At 37.2% G+C, this 9,420-nt stretch overlaps 1 pseudogene; it reads left to right on the top strand.

Annotated features, from left to right (window-relative positions):
- The first annotated feature begins 2,072 nt into the window (after positions 1 to 2,072).
- Positions 2,073 to 2,855, top strand: LOC114893337 (annotated as a pseudogene).
- The last annotated feature ends 6,565 nt before the right edge of the window (positions 2,856 to 9,420 follow it).

Raw genomic sequence — 9,420 nt, forward strand, 5'->3', positions numbered from 1 at the left:
TTTTTGTTTTGCTTATGGTTTCCTTTGCTGTACAAAAGCTTTTATTTATTTATTTATTTGCAGTATGCAGGCCTCTCACTGTTGTGGCCTCTCCCGTTGCGGAGCACAGGCTCTGGACACACAGGCTCAGCAGCCATGGCTCACGGGCCCAGCTGCTCCGCAGCATGTGGGATCTTCCCAGACCGGGGCACGAACCTGTGTCCCCTGCATCGGCAGGCGGACTCTCAACCACTGTGCCACCAGGGAAGCCCTACAAAAGCTTTTAAGTTTAATTAGTTACCATTTGGTTTTTTTTTTTGTTTTTATTTTCATTACTCTAGGAGGTGGATAAAAAAGCTCTTGCTGCGATTTATGTCAAAGAGTGTTCTGCCTATGTTTTTCTCTAAGAGTTTTATAGTGTCTGGCCTTACATTTATGTCTTTAATCCACTTTGAGTTTATTTTTGTGTATGGTGTTAGGGAATGTTCTAATTTCATTCTTTTACATGTAGCTGTCCAGTTTTCCCAGCACCACTTACTGACGAGACTGTCTCTTTTCTGTTGTATATTCTTGCCTACTTTGTCATAGATTAGGTTACCATAGGTGTGTGGGTTTATCTCTGGACTTTCTATCCTGTACCCGTGATCTATATTTCTGTTTTTGTGCCAGTGCCATACTGTCTTGATTACTTTAGCTTTGTAGTATAGTCTGAAGTCAGGGAGCATGATTCCTCCAGGTCCATTCTTCTTTCTCAAGATTGGTTTGGCTATTCAGGGTCTTTTGTGCTTCCATACAAATTGTAAAATTTTTTTTTTCTAATTCTGTGAAAAATGCTATTGGTAATTTGATAGGGATTACATTGATTCTGTAGATTGCTTTGGGTAGTATAGTCATTTTCACAATGTTGATTCTTCCAATCTAAGAACATGGTATATCTCTCCATCTGTTTGTGTCATCTTTGATTTCTTTCATCAGTATCTTATAGTTTTCTGGGTACAGGTGTGTTGCCTCCTTACGTAGGTTTATTCCTAGGTATTTTATTCTTTTTGTTGTGATGGTAAATGGGATTGTTTCCTTAATTTCTCTTTCTGATCTTTTGTTGTTTGTCTCCATTTTAAATAATTTTTACTATAGGCATAATTTTATCATACAATAAAATAACAATATTTAAAAATAATTTTAGTTTCTATCAGCAGTTGACTAAGCCTTCTAGCATGAGAACAATTTTTACACTATTGTTATTTTTATTGTAATGGATATGTTTACAGTTGATCTCATTATTTGCTGTGGTCACATTTTATAAAAAGTGTTTGCAAACACTGAATGAATACTCAATCATTGCTCCTAGGAGAAATATGGGAGTAAGTTCTTGTGAGCTTCTGCTCGCAACATTTTCATCAAATAATCAATACATATCATTGTTTTATGTATGTTTCTATATAAAAATACTAATTTTTTAAAAAACATCTTTATTGGAGTATAATTGCTTTACAATGGTATGTTAGTTTCTGCTTTATAACAAAGTGAGTCAGCTATACGTATACATATATCTCCATATCTCCTCCCTCTTGCGTCTACCTCCCACCCTCCCTATCCCAACTTTGTACTAGGTGGTCACAAAGTACAAAGCTGATCTCCCTGTGCTATGTGGTTGCTTCCCATTAGCTATCTATTTTACATTTGGTAGTGTATATATGTCCATGCCACTCTCTCACTTCACCCCAGCTTACCTTTCCCCCTCCCCGTGTCCTCAAGTCCATTCTCTACATCTGCGTCTTTATTCCTGTCCTGTCCCTAATTTAATATATATTGTTGTTTCATTAACATTGAACTCCCTGGCTATAGGACTATAACTCATGTCTTTATGAAGGTTATTTAACACACTTATTTTCTCTGTAAGGCATATAAGAGCCTTCTTGTGCTTAGGAGCACCAGACGACACTTCAGCACATGCTTGGAAGGCATTTTAAGAAGCAGTATCAGGGTGTTTTGAGCAATGCTGCAGCTGGGAGACCTGACGCTGACACCAAGACGCTTGAATTAGCTTTAGCAGAAGATAAATGGAGGAACCACAGAACATTAAGGATGATTCGGGAAGACCCAAGACCATGGAGAACTTGCCTTCTCCCTACACTATTTTCCAAGGAGAGTTGCTATGGTGACAGACTATGGAGACTTTATCAAAATCCCAGGCTGTCGGGAGCAAGGTCTGGTCCATGGAGCTCACATGTCATCCTGTCACGTGGATAAGCCCTCTGAGAGAGTAGACGTTGGAGACAAAGTGTGGGTGAAGCTTATTGGCTGAGAGATGAAAAATGATAGCATAAACGTATTCCTCTCCATGAAAGTTGTCAACCAAGGGACTGGGAAGGACCTTGACCCCAACAGTGTTATCACTGAGCAAGAAGAGAGGTGGCCTTCCAGGATTACACTGGGCAGAAGATCACCCTTGAGGCTGTCCTGAACACTACCTGCAAGAAGTGTGGCTGTAAAGGCCACTTTGCAAAGGATTATTTCATGCAACCAGGTGGGACCAAGTACTCTCTGATACCTGAGGAGGAAGAGGAGAAGGAAGAGGCAAAGTTAGCACAGTTTGAAAAGCCTGACCCCATGAGAAATTCTTCTAGAAAAAGAAAGAAAAGCAAAAAAAGAAACATATAGACAGAAAGTTATCTGACTGACAGCTCAGACTCTGAGAATGATACAGGCAAGAAGGCAAGGCATGCGTCAAAAGACAGCAAGGCAGCAAAGAAGAAGAAAAAGAAGAAGTACAGTGAGGGAGAGTGGAAAGAGTAGAGGGGTTGGTTGAGAGAAGGAACCAGGAGCCTTGTGCCTTGAAGCCCTGGCTCCTGGAAAGACTCAGTCGTGAGAATATGGCCTCCCACCCCATTGACTTCTCTCCCATGAGAGATGGCTTCCCTTCGTGCCACAGGCAGGTTTCAGAGATAGATATCAAAAGCATCTGCCTGAACGAGTTGTTTCCTTATCACTCCTCATCCCTTTGCAGGTGACCCCTGCAGCTCACCCTTTCGTTCATCCAACTTCCTTCATTCAGCAGGAGTCCTATTACCCTCTCTAGCTGCCACTGCCAGAGCCAGATTCCAATACAGGAGTCCAAGCTAGAGCCACAGGTACTGTTTTGGAGGTGAATCTGGCTGTAGTTGCAGAACAGAGTGATTAGCCCTTCCCTGTTGGCCTGCCCAGATGTTAGGGCTGATTGGTGGGTGATCTCTGCTACATCCAACACAGGGGCAGAGGGAGACCGGCAGTAGGAGGGAGAGCATGGGAAGAAGTGGTGCTCACTTTTTCCATTCCCCCTAACATGATTCTACTATGTTAGAAGTGACAGCCAGAAAACATTGATTGCAGTGACTGAGCTTGTGTGTGACGTTCCTCCAGACCACTGAACCAGACAGCTCAAGCCAAGATCATTGCTTTGTTTTCTTTTTACTATAGTGTTAGTCAGTTGGTTCCATTTTAGGTCTCTGCTTAAATTTCTGGCACCAAAAAAAAAAAAAAAAAAAAAAAAAAAAAAGTAATATCACCAACAAAAAGGACAAAAATGCAAAGAAGTTGTACTAAATAGACAATGAAAGAGATATTTGTTTACATTGCACCTAAAACGAGAAGGCAGAGTATTGTCTTGTTGACCTCAGCTGAGAATGTGATGTAGGATGCCTCAAATTTTTCACAGCTCTGTGTATGTCTACAAAGTACTACAAAAGCATCACAGATATTGTTGTTGGGGTTTATAAGTACATTTTAGTGAGTAGGTGAATGTACAGATATGGGATCCCCAAATAATGAGAATAAACTATACTATGAAAACTCCATGATACATCCTGTTATTCAGATTTTTCTGGGGGCCTCAACAGCTAAGCAAATTATAATCAGTGCAGTTGTTATCATATTAGTCTTACTTGTTCTAAGAGTCATAATAAGCTATCTTGTTTTTGGTATCCTTCTACTGCCCCAGTTACTTTCCTAGTATTCATCGTCTCTATCCTGTTACTATCATCAGCTCTATAGAGAATCTTATAATTTCTGGAAAAAAAATTCAAGTCTTTGCGATTGAAGCCTGGAAATTATACTAAGCTACACATGCGTACAATTGGAAGACAGTGTTAAGAATGCTTTTGAACCTCGTTTAAATTCTGAAGTAACACAGATTTTCCTTCCGCTGCCCACAGCCTTCAGGATGGGGAAAAGACAAAACAGTCCTTAAAGAAATTTGCTTTGAATGAGTTCCTGCTTTAGTAAGGTTTTTAGACATGTTTTTTGAATAAAGCAATGTATATTTGCAAAAGCCTCTAAAGTTAGTTATCCAAGAAAAGTTCCACGTAACACAAAGGGAATAGAACTAGGATGTACTTAAAACAGTTCATCTTCCTAAGGTGGCTCTCAGTTATAATTCCATATTGTGATATATGAAATGGAAATATTTTATTTGGTGAGAATCCATTCTTCTTTGAGGTTAATTATGAGAAGACCCCCAAATATCTTCTTTTCAAAATAATTTTTATTGTTCAATGACTGCACTTAAGTGTAAATTAATTTGAAATACATCCTGCTTCAAGAACCATCAGATTTACTTGGCACATTTTGATCTAGTTTTGTGCCTCTCCATCATTTCTGCATCACAGCATTGAAATATGATCAGGTGTTTGTCTTGAGTTTTTCCATTCTCCTATTCTTTCTCATACATTTGGAGTCATTTTTAGATGTTAGGGTATACTCCAGAAAATGAAAGCTATTTTTACTACAAAATAGATGAATAGACAAACAAACAGCCCTTGCAGAAAATGATATATGTATTATTTATTACACTTAGAATGCCTCCAGGATGAATGTATGTGATTAGCAGAAAAATGTGAAATCCAGTCTTTGCCCTTTATGAAATCACTTTTGGATTTGCTTTAAAAATGTTCTTTATTCTTTAGTCATTAACCATGAATGCCTTAGGAATGAGAAGGTCCTGTTATTCCTTGGACTGAAAGGGCTCTGGGAGATGAGTGATAAATTATGTAGACTACCCAGGACAGTCAATTTTTGAAATGTACTAAAAAATGCCCTTGAGGAATGAATAAATTTGTGTCTTGTCTTCAGAACTCGGTGTACTTTTGTATTGGTTTCATATAGCTTTGGGAGGTGGGCAAGCTATCCCTTTTCCAATCTGTAGAAGACATTAGTATCTGATAAATGAGAAGAATAATCAGCATCTTATATAGTCATTCAGGACACTCAAACCTATTATTACTATTGGAAATTAAACGGCTAACCTAAAAAAAAGGAGTTTTATTTAATGGTATTGTAACTTTTTTAAGCCTACAGGAATGCTTTTATTTAGAACATTGGTTGTTTGTTCCTTCTTGAGTGCTTGCTCAGATGAGTTGAAAAGGTTTTCCAAAGGACTGGGAACAGATCTTAATATCAGCTTCCAAGTCTTTTCTCGAATCTCTTAACAGGGTTACATACAAAGAATTAGGTATCCCTGGATCTCATTCATAGCCTTGCTTTACCAGCATTTGGGACGGGATCATATGAGATGCTGTCAACACTAGCATGACCAATATATCATTGTGTAATAGGCTTATGACCTTGGTAAGCTTTTCTTGGCAGCCCAACATTTTGAAATATCTGCCAGATTTCAGGTCTGCTGATGCTGCCAAATGTTTTCATTAGGTCACCGTAGAACTCTGGTGCTGTTCTTTGTATTAAGAAGCAGAACTCACATTTGGAGTTATATACAGAAAGTTAGAGCTGGAAGTAGCCTTAGAAATTACCTAGTCTGGTCCTCATATTACTGATGAGGAAGCAGAGGTCCAGAGGAAGTGACTTGCCCAAGATCACAAAACATGTTAGTGGCAAAGCCAGCACTTAATAATCTGTTCCCTTGGGCTTCAGTTCCCTCTTATTAATGTCTGTTCCGCTGTGTAAATGTTGTTCAAGTTTGCCGAATAGATGGAAGCAAAAGTGGTGAGCAGGTGGAAATAGGCCAAGTAGTGAGGTGTAACTATTCATTATTCTCATTTAGATCATGGATTTAAAATCTTTTTTTTTGTTTTAGTATTTTTTTTTTACAAGCCCAGGTTTACTTAAATTTCACTCTTCAGTAGTTTTTTCTGATTTTGTTGTTGGTGAGGGACAATGTAAATACAAAAATGCACAGATCTTAAGTATATATCTGAAATTTGTATAAATATATACATCCATGCATTCGTCAGCCAAATCAAGATATGAAACATACCCATCACCACAGAAGGTTTCCTGTGGCTCTTTGCAGTCGATCCACATCCTTTACCCCCACCAGAGGCCATCACTATTCTGAGAGAAATCATTGCTTGTTTCTAGAATTCACATAAATGAACTCATACAGTATGTACTCTTTTGTTGCTGTTTTTGCTTGACAAAATACTTGGAAATTCTTCAAGTAGCAGTTGTATCAGTAGTTTTTTCCTTTTATTTTCTCCATAATATCCTTTTGTGTAAATTATACCACCATTTGTTTATCCATTCTCCTGCTGATAAACATCTGTGTTGTTTTCATTTTGGGCTTATTATGAATAAAGTTGCTGTGAATATTTTTGTATAAGGCTTATTACTGACATATACATTTTGGTCTTGGGAATATACCTAGGAGTGGAATTGCTGAGTCATAAAATAGGTGATGCTTAACTTCCTTAGACACTGCCACACAGTTTTCCAAAGTGGTTGTACCTTTTTAAACTCCCACCAACAATATATGAATGCTTCCATTGCTCCACATTTTTGCCCCAACTTGATATTGTTAGTCTTAATTTTGGACCTTCTGGTTGGTATGTAGTGAGATCTCACTGTGGTTTTGATTTGCATTTCCCTCATGACTAATGATGTTGGGTACCTTTTTATATGCTGATTGACCATTTATTCATTTAGGTTTTTCTGTGAATGTCTATTCAAGGTTTTGCCCATTTTGAAAAATTGGGTTTGCCTTTTTTTTTTTTCCCTACTTACAGAAGGGTGAGATTTACTGAGTGTGGGTTTGTCTTTTTGTTATTAATTTATAAGAGCTCTTTGACAAGTGTATCCATTATAAATATTTTCATCAGTGTCTAGCTTACCATTTCATTTTATTAATGATAATTTTTGATGAATAGTTTTAAGCTTGGATAAAATGAAATGTATCCTTTTTTCTTTTATGGTTACTATTACTTGTGTTCTAATGTATTTTTCTCTAAGATTTTTTATCTCCTATGTTTTTGAAATAAATTTTACAATACTAGCTCTTACATTAAATGCTTGACTCACTATCTGAATAGAATTCAATATTGCCACTTTCTTCTGAGCCCATGACCAGCAGAGAGAACAAAATGAAAAATTTCAGGTACAACTTCATGAATGTATAATGCATTGTAATATATTTGTTCTCTGATATATTGTATATATATCTATGCAGAAAGTCCTCTTTTCCTTACACTTCTTTCAAGTAACTAAGTAACCAGTGAGAAAGGCCTATTATCCTCAGAGGTATGATTTGCTCCTCCCCATATCATATAATGAAAGTGGCAGTCCTTATTCCTGAAGTTCTTAGAGGTCTATAATTTGATATTAAAGCTCATGTGGCCTTTCCCCTGTTCATTTCAAACTTATATTTGAATATGCTACTCTAGCTCATTTATGAAGTCTAATGGCTAGTATTTATTTTTGATAGCCGTACGTGATGTTTCTCATTCCACATTTGCAAATGTGAATTTAATCTATTATAATTAGGCAAATTTTCCCACTCTGTATTCAGGAGGGCACAGCAGCAAGAATGGCCTTGTGCTACTGCACAGTTTATCATCACTTCCATCTCTTTTCTGATGTCATCTAACACCTTTCTATTGACTTTATAAAGTGCAAATCAAATTGCACTATTATTTTCTGTGTTCATAATCGAACAACCAAATCTATTCCACTTGGATTACTCTCAAGTCTATGTATGAACTCACTGTGCCCAGACTACATTCTTAGACCTGCCGTCTAAGCACAATAAGTATCCCATGATGCATTCTTCCAAACAAGAAGCAAGCAAACCAATTACTCTTCCTTCTTACATTCCAGAGCCTCTCAACAGGGTGATCTTATTGTAACATCTATAACACATCTTTCTCGACTGACATATGCCTTTAGATATGCCTTAGATTTCATTGAAGTCTTTTAAAAGAAGACATGTATGGCTCCAGTCAACCTTTCCCTTTAATTTCTACTCAGCTCACTGTATATTGACAGTCATTAATAACATAATTTTCAAATGATGAAAATAAATGCCCATTATATACAACTTAGAATATAAAAAAGGAAATTTAAAATAAACATAATCCCACCCACCATTTGGAGACACCCACTTTGACTGTTTGATTGCAATTTCTTTAAATCTTTATTCTATAGGGTATTTACATTTACCTGAGAAAATTAGGAATTGGGTAAAATGAGAAAGAATTCCAGAATGAGGAAATAGAATAAAGCATACAAGAAGAAAAACTTAGGATGTAAATAAAACAATGCCTTTTCAAATTTACTTGGAAATTAGAATGTATAAATGAAAGCAGTAGGTGAGAAATTTTGCCATGTTGTTTGAGGACAGACTAAAGAGGGGTTTGAACAGCAAACAAGTCACTTCAGCCTCTACATGTTAGGGTTTAGGGAACAAAGCCAGTGGAGGGGATCAGCTGGAAGAAGATGAGATAGTCATAGAATGGATTGAAGACGTGCAGAGACTAGGGTCAACGAGACAGGAAACAGAACAATTTCAGTTTCCAAGCATAGACGTAATAAGGATTTTTGGAATGGGAGAATGATGGAGGAGGAAAGATACAAGAGTTATTTCAGTTTACTGTTAGGGGAAGGAAATGACGCCAAGTATTTGAATGTGGTTGTCCAGGTAGCAGAAAAAGGAAGTTAGGGAAAAAGAACGTTTAGGGGGAGAATATTTAGTTTAGAAATGTGCTAGAGGAAGTGTTTGGGCTTGGTAGATGTGGCTGCAGTTCCAGTTCATCACTTAAGAGCTGTATGACATCGAGTGCATTGTATAAGCTCACCAAGTCTTTCTAAATTCACTAATCATATGTTAGAATGATGTTAATAGTACTTGTCTCAAAGAATTGTTCTGAGGATTATGATTTAGAATATATAAAAGTACTTAGTACTTTTGGGTATGAGGTGCAGTGGAATATTAGATAGTTGAGTAGATAGTTTTCTCTGTATTATTGGCATTTTACAAGAGGTCAGAACTGGGGTACAGGCAGTTCAATGAGCTGTTATTGTCCTATGCTTACATTATTTCACTCTGTTGGGCATTGAATTTTTCCCAGCTTTAGCTATTGCAGATAAATTAAAGTGAATATCTTTGTATACATAGTATCTTCCTTCTCTTAATTTAACTTCTCATTTTCCTCAGTACTTACTAGAGGGGAAAAAACC

The sequence above is a fragment of the Monodon monoceros genome, unplaced genomic scaffold (assembly GCF_005190385.1).
Source record: "Monodon monoceros isolate NGI ecotype Baffin Bay Population unplaced genomic scaffold, NGI_Narwhal_1 Super_Scaffold_12, whole genome shotgun sequence".
Taxonomy (NCBI): Eukaryota; Metazoa; Chordata; class Mammalia; order Artiodactyla; family Monodontidae; genus Monodon; species Monodon monoceros.